This window comes from Lissotriton helveticus, chromosome 1_2 (genome assembly GCF_964261635.1).
Source record: "Lissotriton helveticus chromosome 1_2, aLisHel1.1, whole genome shotgun sequence".
Taxonomy (NCBI): Eukaryota; Metazoa; Chordata; class Amphibia; order Caudata; family Salamandridae; genus Lissotriton; species Lissotriton helveticus.
Window position 1 is genome coordinate 79,986,783 of NC_136058.1, and position 15,102 is coordinate 80,001,884.

Below are 15,102 nucleotides of genomic sequence, written 5' to 3' on the forward strand. Positions count from 1 at the left end.
TGTAAAAGTGTCATACAAGAAACCTTTATTTTCAGAACGGGAAAATAGGTAATAGCAGGTAGTTGGCCCATAGGCTGCATAGATTAATAACATCACAGTACAGTAAAAAACTGTCACCTTGCGTTTAAGGCTTCCAAGAACCTGGACACCGTGCCTTTCAGACCTCCAGGAGCCCCTCTGCTCCCATCATGCACCACAGGTGACAGTTAGGTCAGTTCTTTTTTCCGACTCCCTCTGTGAGGATCCTGGAGTTGAGCTTGACAGTTTTTGATTATCTTTAGTCAGAAATTGTTTTTTTCTCTTACTTTTGGACATTTTTGACTGCTGGTTGTTTTTTCTTAATCTTTCTGACAACTTACCATATTTTTTTCTGTCAGAATGCCAGCATTATTTCACAAATGTCCGTCATGTGGTAAAAAGATGGCAAAATCTGACCCACACTCTGTGTGCATCGTGTGTTTGCCATCTTCACACAAGCCTGATACTTGCAATTATTGTCAGCAATTTTCTAAAAGGACTCTTCGGGACAGAGAGAGAATTAGGCTCCATGCCTAGCTGGAGAGAGGGAATAGTCATCACAAAAATGGCCTTGGAAGTGTCCAAGAGCTCTTCTCTCATCATGAACACCGAAAAAGGTGAAGATCTACCTCTCCAGAGTCCAGAAAGAGACAGATTCCTGACTGCTCGCAGTCGGTGTCGAGATTGCCGTCAAAGAAGCATGCAAGACACTCTTCAGCGTCGAGGGACAGATCGCCGTCGAGACGACAACACTCTCCGTAGCACAAAAGTAAGTCGACGTCGAGACATACTCCGGGCTCGAAGTATGGTGGTCCTGAGAGACCTGACAAGCACCCATCGATGTCCAAACATCCGCAGATGGCAAGGAACACTCTGCTGCCTTCTCGGAGGTCGGCTTCGAGGGGTTCGTCTGCGAAGACTCTGCAAGAGCATACTGACTGACGACGTTGAGATCTCCGTCGCAGTCGAGGCGCTCACCGTCGAAAAAGTCGACGCCGAAGAAGCGCCAGAGACGATCAATGTCGAAATCTCCTGTCCGCCCATGTGGGCGGTTGACGTCGAGGACAACGCTGAGATCTTCGCGGGGACGAAAGTCTTCCAGTATCTCCCCGCCAAGGAGATCGATGTGAAAGACGGCACAGTCGGTGCCGTTGTCGAGACATCGGTCGATGTCGAGAGACAGAAACACTGTAGTCGTCTCGGAGGAGGTGACAGAGAGGGCGAGGTCGACGTCAAGGTCAAGACGTTCAATGTCGAGAAGACCTTCATCATGCCCGGGCATTAACATTGTCTGATTTCGCCAGAGGGCTCTCCGGTTGCAGCTAAGAAGTCACATCCTTTCAATCTTTCACCAAGATGGCTGGAAGATATCGGACATACGACAACAGGGAGTGCTGGTCATGGAAGTCCTGATTCAGATTACTCTTGCACCTACTCACGGTCGAGAGTTTCCAGGGGTCCTCCTCCAACGACATCATTGAAGGTCTCTCCGAAAACAACCCCAAGAAGGTCAAGGTCCCCATTCTCCTGCCACACGAGGTCACAGGAGCGGTCTCGCCCGTATCATGCTTCCTCTCCCAAGAGGAGATGAAGATTACCAACATGGCCCACACCCACCAGATCTTCGATCTAGGACTATTCACCAACTCTGTCTGCAGCACCTCCATTGAGAGTGTCCCCAATTGACGATATTGGAACCTTCACTGATGTTCTCTGCAGAGGGGCCAAAAAGCTCAACATCAGTATGTCGGCCCGACAGTCTCCACATCCGTTATCTTAGAGACTTTACATCATCAATCGTCAACCAGATCTCTACTGCCTCTAGTCCTAGGCCTCTTAGAGCCTGCCTTGCAGACTTTCTTAACTCCTTCCACAGTGGGCGCAGTACCATCCCATATTGCCAAGAAATATAAAGCCCCAGATCAGGACCCACTTTTCCTACGTTCTGATCCCCCACCAGACTCGGTCATTGTGGTGGTGGCCAGGAAGGCACACTCTACGACATCTTCCTCGTCAGTCCCTCCAGAGAAAGACAGCAAAAATATGGACTTACTGGGCAAGAGGATGTGTAATACCTCTGCCTCTGTTATGAAGGTGGCCAGCGCCTCAGCTCTCCTAGCGAGGTACGATAGGTCTCTCTGGGACTCCCTTGCCAGATTCACGGACAAACTCTCGAAAAAAAACCAGCAGGACTTTCAGGAGATACTGCAAGAAGGGGCTTGGTGGCAAACCAGGTGATAAGTGCAGCTGCAGACACATCTGATCTGGCCGCACACAGCTATTTGCACGGCATCTGTTCCAGACGCTCAGCCTGTCTGCGTCTCACAGGCCTGAGACCAGATGTCCAACGGAGGATTGTCAAACTTCCATTTAATGGGTCTTTGCTGTTTGGGTCTCACACGGATGATGAGATGGCCAAAATACTGAATTGGACACTGTGAATGCCGTTGGCCTAGAGAAATGGAAAGAATGCCGCAAACGGTTCCGCCCCTACGACAGGCGCTCCTTCCAACAGAGGTTTCAAACCCCTCAGTGGTCATCCCAGAATCAGCAGCAGCAGAGGTCGCAATTCCATCAAAGACAACCTGGTAGAGTTAGAGGAAAAAACAGGCAGCAGGCTTCAACTGCTAAGCAACTAGCTAAACAATGAGCAGAGGCTTCCTCTGTGCCCGTTAGCCACTCCGGTAGGAAGACGTGTCACTTTTCATCTGGAAGAGTGGAGCTCAATAACAAATGACAAATAGGTGCTGAATATTGTTCAAAATGGATACTTGCTGTGGTTCAAATCCCCACCTCCATCAGTTCCTCCTCAAAGAGGATCCAACCAACATCACTTACAGTTGCAGAAAGAGGTGGACAGTCTTCTACTAAAAAATGTCAAAGAGTATGTTCCAAAGCAACAGCAAGGACAAGGAATTTACTCTTGTTACTACCTGGTTGATCTGGGGACCTTGAACAAATTCATTCTCAAGGAAAAATTTCGGATGTTGGCTCTGCACCAGATCTTCCCTCATCTACACCAGGGAGACTGGATGTGTTAAATAGACTTGCAGGACGCCTACATCCATATCCTGGTGTCCAAAAGGCATCGAAAGTTTCTCCGCTTTCAAGTAACAAATCAGCATTTTCAATTACGAGTTCTACCATTCGGGCTCAAATCAGCCCCCGAACGTTCTCAAAGTGCATGGTGGTAGAATTTCAACGCAAACGCAAAATTATCATTTACCCCTATCAGGACAATTGGCTCCTGGAGAGTGCCACACCTTCTCTGCTCCTGGGTCACCTCAACTACTGTCTCCAGCTGTTGAACATGCTGGGGCTGCAAGTCAACTTCAAGAAGTCGGTCTTCAATCCGACCCAGAGAAACCATTACCTGGGCTCTTCACTGGATATCACAAAGGCAAGCATGTGTCCTTCAGAAGAGAGGTTATCATCAATCAGAGACAAATGTCGCGATCTCCTCAGCGCCCGTCATCCAACAGTCAGACAGGTGTTGTCGCTGTTGGGCTCCATGGCCTCTAGCGTATTCATAATCCCCAATGCCAGATTGAACATGCGTCCTCTGCAGCAGTGTCTCGAGAACCAGTGGATGCAAGTCTCAGGTCGCTGGGAAGACCGTGTGACTCTACCTCAATCGGCCAAAGACTCCATTAGATGGTGGATGAAGCGGTCACACCTACTAAAGGGAGTCCCATTCCACCTAGACATTCCCACTCAGACTATAGTCACCGATGACTCCCTGCAAGGTTGGGGAGCGCTCATGGGTCCTCTTCAAGTACAAGGTCTCCTGTCAGAAACAGAACGAGGGTATCACATCAACTTTCTAGATTTAAGAGCCGTTCACCTGGCTCTCAAGTCACTGTACCCTTTTCTCCAGTCCAGCTCCCTCCTGGTTCAGACAGACAACACCACAACACCGTATTATCTGAACAAGCAGGGGGCACCAGGTCGAGAACTCTCACTTTGGAGTCACAGACCATCTGGAAGTGGGGAGTGCCAGACATCGACCTCTTCGCAGACGCGGCCAACACCAAATACCCCGTCTTCATGTCCAGGTTTCCCCAACCAGAGTCACAAGGGCATGCCCTTTTGATGAACTGGTCTCAGACATTACTGTACGCCTTTCCACAGCTTCCGCTGATCCCTGCAGTGATCAACAGATTTTACAGGACCAACACCAGAATGATCCAGATAGCTCCTGAGTGGCCGCATCAGTGGTGGTACCCAGACTTTCTACAATTATCCGAGGTGCCACACCAGAGGTTCCCTTGCCTTCCAGACCTGTTGTCCAAGAACGAGGGGAGAGTATTTTATCCCAATTGACAGCATGGCTCCTGAGGTCCTTCAGTACGGACACTTAGACTTACCAGCGGTAAAGGAGGCTATGCTTTTAAATGGAAGCGGTTCGACTTGTGGTGCATGGACAATGCTCATGATCCGGTGCAGGGTCAAGAGCAGGTACTGTTGCTATACCTATTACATTTGGCCAAGTCTGGTCTGCAGTTCTCTTCGATTAAAGTGCATCCAGTAGCTATCAATGTATACAGGAAGTCCCCTACACAGGTTTCTTTTTCCAAATGCCAGTGGTTAACGATTTCCTTGAAGGGATAAAAAAGGTTTACCCCTCAGTGAGATCTCCATCTCCTCTTTGGGAGCTCAACATAGTCCTTACAAAACGTATGGGTGCTCCTTTTGAGCCGATTCACAAGGCTTCTCTGCAACATTTATCATGGAAAACTGCCTTTTTAGTCACCAACACTTCTGCCCGCAGGGTTAGTGAGATCCAGGTCTTGTGTTGTATAGAGCCTTATACTGTTTTTCATGCAAACAGGGTGGTTTTGAGAACCCATCTGAGTTTTCTACTTAAGATGGTCTTGGATTTTCACATCAGTCAGACTATCACTCTTCCCACTTTTTTCCCCAAACCCACTACTCCTCCGGAGAGGTCACTCCATTCTTTAGACCTCAAGATGGTACTCAAATTTTATCTAGACAAAACCAAGTCCTTGAGAAAGATGGACCGGTTGTTTGTTAACTATGGTGCCATAAATACTGGTTCGGCAGCTTCTAAAAGATCCATCTTAGATGGATAGTTTCTTGCATTTCTTTGTCCTACCAAATAGCTAACAGGGTTCTTCAGGGCAAACCCAAAGCACATTCTACCAGGGGGAAAGCCTCTACCACGGCCCTCCTTAGAAATGTTCCTATGACAAAAATTTGTAAAGCAGCGACTTGGCGCTCTGTTCATACTTTCACCCGCCATTACTGCTTGGATTCTGATACACAGGCGGATGCCCAAGTTGGGCAAGACTCACTGAGAAATGTATTTGCTTGATGTCATGTTAAGATGTGCTGTTACCTGTTTTTAAATACTGTTTGCTCTTCCGGGAGGTAGTGGGTATGGGCTTGCTACTCGATTCAGTGCTTATGACTATTGATGAGTATCCCCTGGAAGAGAAGGATTAGTTAACTACCTGTAATCCTAGTTCTCTTCCAGGGGTATACTCAAAGTCATAAGCAACGCTCCCGTCTCCCCGACGAGCAGTAAAGGTACATGAATGTACTGTTGCATCTTATACTCAGGTTGCTACAAGTTAGTACATCGTAAAAAAGAACTGACCTAACTGTCACCTGTGGTGCATGATGGGAGCAGAGGGGCTTCTGGAGGTCTTAAAGGCACAGTGTCCAGGTTCTTGGAAGCCTTAAAGGCAAGGTGCCAGTTTTCTATTGTACTGTGATGTTATTAATCTCTGCAGCCTATTGGCCAACTGCCTGCTACTACCTGTTTTCTCTTTCTGAAAATAAAGTTTTCTTGTATAAAACTATTACAGTGTATGTTCTCTATTACAAGGTGTATGTAGGAGATTATTTTTGTACAAGGAAAACCTATGTAATTTTGGCATTTTGCCCTATTGGAACTATGTTAGGCTGCATATTTATGTATTTATATACATGTATATATGTATGTCGCGGAAGTGCCAGGCACTTGTGGCCCCCAACATACACATATATATGTATATTTCCATATGTCTTGGGATCCCGCACGTGGGCGGGGATTATTCAGTGCCTATGACTTCGATGAGTATACCCCTGGAAGAGAACTAGGATTACAGGTAAGTAACTAATACATTTTGAAAACTAAATGCTATCAGGTGTTTGATGTAGACTATACAGCATGTTGAAGTGTGTTTGATGTAAGTGATAAGATCTGTCTAGTTGTGTACTGATTTAGTAGTTGTGTGGTAAATCTTGGAGCTGGGTGATGTTGCTAGCCTCTTTAAGGTAGAAGCCCCACAACACACTGTGCAGCTGTAGCATGACATCCTTGGCACTTTCGCATTTTCTATGTCTTTGGGAACAGTTTGAGGGTCCATAAATCCTGAGGACCCCCTGAAACTGCAGGTTGATGCTCCACAGTGTCTAATAGTTGAGACCCTTCATCGATATCCCAAACCCTCAGTCTCAAGTAGATAATCTGCCTCATCCCCCTTTGTGCAAGTCCTGATCTTATAAAGAGTTCTGAGAGGCCTACATGTGCCTGTCAGCCTCCCTCTGTTAATTGAGACCCAGGGGCTTGGGGTAGATGTTCCCCCGCCACAATCTTGTGAGAAAAGGGCCCTTATTACAGGTTTACCTCCAATTATGCCTACATTTATGCTGGTATATGAACTCTGAACACTGGGGCGCTGCCATAGAGCGCCCGTCTGTGTACTCAAACGTCTAAAAAATGTGTTCAATTGGCTACTCCCTAATTGACATGTTTAACTTATTAAGTAAGTCCCTAGTGTATGATACTCAGTGTACCCAGGGCATGTAGGCTGAATTTCACTAGTGGACCGCAGCGAATATTTTGCCAGCACACAGTGACAAGTGAAAACATTACCCTAGGCCTGCCACTGTAGCCTAGCTATGCAGTGTTTAAAGTGCAAATTCGACCTGGAAAAATACACCTTTTAGCAGGCCTAAATCTTCCATTTTAATACCACTAAGTCACTCCTGAGGTAGATTGTAAGTGTTCATAGGGCAGGGTGCACAGTACTTAACAAGACAGATATTTGATTAACATGTCCGGGCAGTGAAAAATCTCCAAAGTGATTTTAACTCTGGCAAGGCTGGTTCTCCCATAGAAAAGCACTGTGTTATATTATAGCACTATATTATGAATAACTTTAGTTTGGGCATTGCTAAAACCATGGTTCGACCACTCAAATTATTAGTAGTTTAAAACCCAAACTGATGATAAAGTTAGGTTTAAAATTACTATGTTAAGAATGCTACTTTTAGAAAACTGACATTTTCTGCCTAAAGTCTCTATTAGCTCTTTCTTAGATAATCCCCAGCTGTCACCTGGCATCCTGTGGAGAGGTGTGAATTGCTCTCAGGAAAGGGAACAAGAGTGCCTTGGCCGGTGGGAGGTGTGACCACCTCCTGATGTAATGGTCTGTGGTATGAGGTTACCAACTACACAAGCTTCAAAGGGACAGCTTCTTTCACAGGCAGATGTGAAGCACACCTATGCCTGCCCTTACCATTGTGTAAGTAAGTAGCCAGAGTGGTATTGAGCCCAATAGAGGGAAAACCTTTTGCAGGACTGCTTTTCTGGTAGATTTCTCCAGTGCTTAACACCTTCGACGCTGAAGTACACCTCTTGTACACTCATGACGAGCTGAGCTCGTCATGAACCGCGTTTTTTAAAATTTTCCAGCGCACAGCGGGAAAATGCACCGCATCGATGGTGTTAATTTGTGCCGATGTTTGCCAGTGCTTGGCACCTGAACTTATTTCTTGGCAATGTCATAGTTGAAAGTCCACTACATGGAGGTACGTTTTTTCTATTTTTACGCAAAGCAGCAGGGTGTTTACAATCTAAATGTACATTAAAATCAAAGTGATAATTTAGAGCTCTTGGGAGCACAAATTGTCTCATTGGTTAGAGAGGGATGGTTCATAAACAACAGTAGTACTGGCATTTGGCAGCTCTAGCAAGGGCAGTGAGTGGTTCATGCTGTAGTTGCCTCCCGTAAACACCTTGACTCTGACCCAGCGAGGAAGGGTTCCGACATTTTGGATTTGACCAGAGAGATGCACTGTGGGATTGTTCAGTGCCAAATCTTGAGGAAGTGATGTCAAAGTGGGTAGAACTGCCCATAAGAACATTTTCCACATTGGGCAAGAAGTCTCCCCTACCCAAATGCTAATGCCAAGGATAAAGTTACTATCCCTGCAGAACCACTTCACAACGCTGTGGAAGATAGGAAAAGGGCTGCACCTGCTGAATCAAAGGACTGGAATTCAGAAGAAAGACTGGTACTGCTGTTTTACTTATGGAGAGAGACTGCATGGGCTGGACCTGCTCCCACTTGAATCCAAGACAGAAGAGTGGGCTCTAAGGGCTAGCTTGCCAACCTCCTGTTAAGCTACAAGATCACAAAAACGCCTTCTTGAAGAGCCCAGCTGACCAGTTCCAACTGGACATGTTGTGGAACATGCTAGTGGCTTACCCTGGAGTGAGTTATTTCTCCCAAGTGATTTCCCTAAAATCCTGGGGGCCTTGGAGAAGTGTCATAAGTAATTCTCTTGACTAACCCCGAAAGCTGGGACATAGAAATGTTTTCAAGGATTTTTGCCTGGAGTAACAACAGAAGATCGGGACCAACCTACCAAGTCAATGCGATGAAGATGCGTTACTGTTGGGTCAAACATTTGGGTTGCTCCCACTTGCAGCTTTTCCACAACAGCAAAACCATTTCAGCAGGACGTTGTGTAGAGGCTGTGTGGCTTCAAGGAGCCCTTTTCGGCTACTGCTTGCAGCCTTGCACTGGTGGAGGAATCCAGGCTCCAAAAAAGTGACTAAGTCCAAAGGTTAAAAAAGTATCTGGTGATGCGGGACCCTCCTTGGTCCTGACTTTTGAATTCCTCCCACTCCGAGCTGTCTTGCCAAAAGTCAACGGCTTCCTCAGGATTTCATCTGATGGCTATCCGACCTCAAGGAACCCATCTCAGCCACAGACTGCTACCTGACCCGGCTGAGTATCTTTAACTTCCATTTCAGACCAAGGCAGAAGGTAAACCTCCCGGCCCGGATGAACTTCTTTTCTGTATCGGACCACGCTTCAACGTGGTCAGCCTTAACTTTTGACTTTGACCTAGTCTTGCATGACCAGATACCTGTGGTTGCCAATTTGCCCTTTATGGTAATAGAACACTCTAAAACTCCTAAAAATCATTTCTCTGGCTCCTCTGGCGGATTACAGTTGTTTTGGTGTCTATTTGCTCAGTAAAATGTATATTTGTTTTATAAATTGAAGTGGGTTTTGCTTGTGTTTTGGTGCTGATAAATGCTTTAAACTTTTTTTTCTTTGAATTAGGCGTGACTGCTCTGTCCACAACTACTCAGGACTGAGCCATGCTTTAAATAAAAGTAACCTAACTGGACCTGATACAAAATAGTGACACTATTACTTGGTGAATCTTATAACCACCCCATCTTGTTCATTTATTCGAGTGAACATACTATTTGCATACATTAGGTGGAGCCATCACTGGCCCAATCCTTCCGAAACAAACTAATATGAACAATAAGAAACACTTTCAATTCACTTGTCTTCATTGGTAACTGATCCCAGTGCCTCTGTAGAAAGGCAAAGGCTCCTGCATTGCATTCTGAGGAGAAGACCTTTCCAGGCAGGTCTATGACCAGCCTAATTGGCTAGATATTTGAACTATATAGGTTCACTGGTCACTGTTCAACAGTGAGCACCTGTCCAGCTGCCTGATTATGTGAATGTAAGCTGGAGCTATTCAGCTGTTCACTCATCATTTTTTGAACTTGGATGTGTGATGACCCTGAAGCTTTGTTGTGCAAACCAAGCATTGAGCTTGAGGCTGCCAACTACCGCCTGTTTTTTATCAGGACTTTTGGGTCTCTAGAAGTTCCCCTGCCCTGCCACTACCAGCCAGCTCAAAAGAACTGACCAGGTGGTTTGAAGCCTAGTCAGTCCCTTACCAGGACCAAAACCCAATAGCTAGCCAGCAAGACGGATCATTGTGGTCTATCAAGGGGAGGTTTCTCCATTAGGGCTCAGGGGCTGCGCCCCTCTGAAATTCCTACACATTTACATAAAACATATTAAATAGATCGATTTGTTTAGAGATACAATCGTATCAACGAATAAACTGATGTATTTAAGTCTGGGCTGTCTGTTTCAGGCGGCCTGTCCCGCCTTACTCTGGAGCAGGAGATGGAAGCCAGGCAGTAAATCAACTTTCTGAACTGTGATGCACCACACAGGGGTTTCTGTTTTAAAGCCCTTCAATGAGATCTAGGGTTGTATGCACTCTGAGGCCAGTGACGCAATAAGCGTCACGGTTTCTGGTGGCGGAGACTTCATGCCTGCGCGATTACAAACATCCGTCATTCGAAGGCATAGATTCCACCCTTTCGTCATACGTGGGAGTGTATGTAGGGACGTCTGATTTGGTGCCTTGTTCTCGGTAATGATAAGTGTTTGCATGCTAATGTTGTGTTATGTATATTGCGTTGAGACCCGTATGTGAACTAAAATACCCAGGCATGCACAAAAAGTACTAGCTTATTTCGGTGCAAGACATGATGTCTACAAAACCATTATACAAATATTTTTAAATTAAAAATTGATTTTAATATCTCAGGATCTATACACAAAATGTACTATGATAAAACTGTATATTCAATGTTGGAGGTTAGAACAACCTTAATACATGATTAACACTTAAAAAGGGATTTTTGAACTTTAAACAATATAAAAAATATGAAAAAGGGATGGTTTCCTGTCGATGCGTTTCGACACGTGGGGCTGTGTCTTCTTCAGGACTGTACCATCAAAGTTCTGTAGATGACAGTTGTAGACATATTGTTACTGTTTATCATGTTAGTAGAAAACAGTACATATCTTGATTCACCTATTCATTGCTTGATTAGTTGCGCTAGTACATAATTCATTAGTTTAGATAGACCGCAATTCCTTATTTTTTGTGCTCAAAACTAGACAAATATCATATATATACATATAAAAAAACATTGAGGATATCCTAGTACTAAATGTTTAAAGGCATTGTGTTGACTTCTAAACCATTGGTCATTTTTCCCACCCCCATTGTTTTTTCCCCTTCCCTGACAGAGTTTCATAAAAACAGATTTTGTTCATGCATTTCTAATCAGAGGGGAAACCTTTTGAAACAGATTGTTATTTCTAAAGAAATACAAGAAAAATACATGAATAACAAAAATCATCACACTTCTTATGCTATTAGTTGTTTTTAAGTGGGATTTCTTTTCTAAGGAAGAGGTCGTTAGATTCAAGTGTTGAGTTCTTTTATGTAAGACTGTTATATATGTCTCTGTTTTAGATCGTTTGGCAGAGATTTCGTATGTCCGTACTTACAAGAAATATAGCAGGCTAATCGACAGCAAGATGCGATGGAGCGGATAGGTGGTCAAAGTCAGGGGCCAAATGAGAACTTCCGGAAGATGACCAGACTTGTGCGGTGTCTACATTATCAGAGCAAAAGGAAAGAATAAGGGAGGGTCACGGGGGGTATTACAATCTGCTACCTGTGAATCTATCGAAAGGGTTCACGTCTTACCGGTAACAGCGTTCTCTCTCGTGTAGACTGGATGTAGCGTCCTCGTTTGTTTGATGAAGATAGCGGCCGGATGTTTCCTAGTCTCTTTTTATATTAGCGCTCTAGCTATTGGTTAAAGATGGTGCGGGTTTCTTAAAGGGATACCATTTTCTCACCACCGTTGTTGTTGGCAGTGTGAATTTACACTGCCAACAACAACGGTGGTGAGAAAATAAGAAAAAAGAAGGAGGTGTTTTGGATTTTTTCACTCAAAACATTCACCCATGGGTTGAATAATGACCTCCCTTGGCCTAACGCAATTCTGTAATATACGCATACACACTAGGCATTGCACCACCCCAATTAGCTAGTTGTCGCATTTGTTCGTCCACCCCTTCAACTGGAGTATTCAACTTTTCCTCTAAACAAATGGATTGTAAATATAAATCACCAAATAATGCCGTTGCAGGTTTGTGATACTACAGCCCCGAATGTAACTTGTCATACTCCCTTACCAATGGAAGCTCTCAGATCAGCACGGTATGTAAACTAACGTTTAACTCCTCCTAAGGTGTTTCTCACATCGTAAATCCCTTTAGAAATGTGCACGTGATCCAGGCAGTAATAGGCGCCCAAATGGTATCCCTTTAAGAAACCCGCACCATCTTTAACCAATAGCTAGAGCGCTAATATAAAAAGAGACTAGGAAACATCCGGCCGCTATCTTCATCAAACAAACGAGGACGCTACATCCAGTCTACACGAGAGAGAACGCTATTACCGGTAAGACGTGAACCCCTTCGATAGAATCACAGGTAGCAGATTGTAATACCCCCCGTGACCCTCCCTTATTCTTTCCTTTTGCTCTGATAATGTAGACACCGCACAAGTCTGGTCATCTTCCGGAAGTTCTCATTTGGCCCCTGACTTTGACCACCTATCCGCTCCATCGCATCTTGCTGTCGATTAGCCTGCTATATTTCTTGTAAGTACGGACATACGAAATCTCTGCCAAACGATCTAAAACAGAGACATATATATCTCTAATAGCCCGGTCTTCATTTTTTTAGGCAGCATTTATCCCTCACCAACAGGCGGGTCTACTCAAACTACAAGTCCCACAACACCTATGGACCGTAAACGCACGGCTAACAGCTTTCATTTGATATGCAACCTTGCGCATGAAGCACGGCACAATCAGCGCTCCTTAAGAACGTTACAAAAAGGTAATAATTATAGCCATGAATTATGCTCTTTTAGATTTAGATTATCACTAGCCTAATACACGTGGGGTGACTTGCTTTGCTTATATTCTTAGGAATGAACAAACCCTCATTTCGTGTACAGCGTACCTCAATATCCGAAAAAAAAAATTATGATTGTGGCCCCATGCCCCGCCACATTTTAACAGGTGAGAACGTAGCAGATGAGACAGGCAAATCATAAAAAGAGAATACTTACCAAGGTAATTAATCTGTTACAAATAAGACAACACTGTTTAACCGCCCAACAAAAATTGAAATAAAGTCAGGTCATCCTACCCCGGTAGACAACCTCTACCTAATTTCATAACAGTAACTCCCATAGATACCAGAAACCCATAACAGTCTTACATAAAAGAACTCAACACTTGAATCTAACGACCTCTTCCTTAGAAAAGAAATCCCACTTAAAAACAACTAATAGCATAAGAAGTGTGATGATTTTTGTTATTCATGTATTTTTCTTGTATTTCTTTAGAAATAACAATCTGTTTCAAAAGGTTTCCCCTCTGATTAGAAAGGCATGAACAAAATCTGTTTTTATGAAACTCTGTCTAGGGAAGGGGGGAGGGGAAAAAATAATGGAGGTAGGAAAACATGAGTCTAACGACCTTTTCCTTGGAAATGAAATTCCACTTAAAAACAACTAATAACATAAGGAGAAATGTGATGATCTTTGTTATTCATGTATTATTCATGTACCTCTTTAGAAATAACAATCTGTTTCAAAAGGTTTCCCCTCTGATTAGAAATGCATGAACAAAATCTGTTTTTATGAAACTCTGTCAGGGAAGGGGAAAAAACAATGGGGGTGGGAAAAATGACCAATGGTTTAGAAGTCAACACAATGCCTTTAAACATTTAGTACTAGGATATCCTCAATGATTTTCTATATGTATATATATGATATTTGTCTAGTTTTGAGCACAAAAAATAAGGAATTGCGGTCTATCTAAACTAATGAATTATGTACTAGCGCAACTAATCAAGCAATGAATAGGTGAATCAAGATATGTACTGTTTTCTACTAACATGATAAACAGTAACAATATGTCTACAACTGTCATCTACAGAACTTTGATGGTACAGTCCTGAAGAAGACACAGCCCCACGTGTCGAAACGCGTCGACAGGAAACCATCCCTTTTTCATATTTTTTATATTGTTTAAAGTTCAAAATCCCTTTTTAAGTGTTAATCATGTATTAAGGTTGTTCTAACCTCCAACATTGAATATACAGTTTTATCATAGTACATTTTGTGTATAGATCCTGAGATATTAAAATCAATTTTTAATTTAAAAATATTTGTATAATGGTTTTGTAGACATCATGTCTTGCACCGAAATAAGCTAGTACTTTTTGTGACTGCCTGGGTATTTTAGTTCACATACACTTCTCACCCTGACCCAGGATCGCTATTAGCACCAGGGGGTCCCTGTTACCTCACACATATTGCGTTGAGACCACTCATCACGCTAACCTCCCCCACTGTGACACCCCATGCCCTCGCTGCAGATCGCTTGCTCCTTTAGAAGTAGCGCTGCAGAATTTGTTCTCCGGCAAAATGGATACAAAGAAGGAACAGGGTTCTTGTTCCCTTGAGAAGTTGATCCAAATATCTGAGTCAAGCCCAAAGTGAGAGATATGTGCTTTATGTGGAACATGTGCTGACAGTGGACAGTTCTGTGATGTATGATATTAAAACTGGCCCTGACTTCATGCCCTAAAGTTAACCTTGATGCCAAAAACATGGATTGACATGCAAACAATGAATGTTTAAAATATTGAGGGAATGCATTTTAGCGATTTAGTGCCTCTCTTTTTTCACATGCTTTGCTTAATCTTGCATTCCCCAAGAGTTAGCTATTTTATAATGTTGTTGTTTATCTGTATTTTTTTCTGTGCATGGCTTGAGCCTTGTCAGGTGTTTATGAGGAGCTTTGATAGAGCGCGTAGGCGCTAAGGCTGAAGCCAAACAAAGTGCCTATCGGTGGGTTGGCCTCTCCGCAGGTGTTATTTCTTAATGCCTTAACCGCAGCGGTTTTTCTGCCGCGGTGCGGGTGTTCTATTGAGTGGGCGGGGCTCCGTCGGCCAACGCGACGGGAGCATGGAACGGGTTATTAACCATTTCTGCCTCAGTAATTATGGGAAGGTCATCATACAGCAGATTAATTACAGAAGTTCGATTCTGATATAAATTTGCAGGAAATCGTGAATA

General features: G+C 43.9%; 1 protein-coding gene across 2 annotated transcripts in view; it reads left to right on the forward strand.

Moving 5' to 3' along the window:
• Window positions 1-15,102, forward strand: part of C1_2H1orf141 (chromosome 1_2 C1orf141 homolog) — a 165,587-nt gene that overhangs the window by 105,160 nt on the left and 45,325 nt on the right. The gene's annotated exons all lie outside the window — the stretch shown is intronic.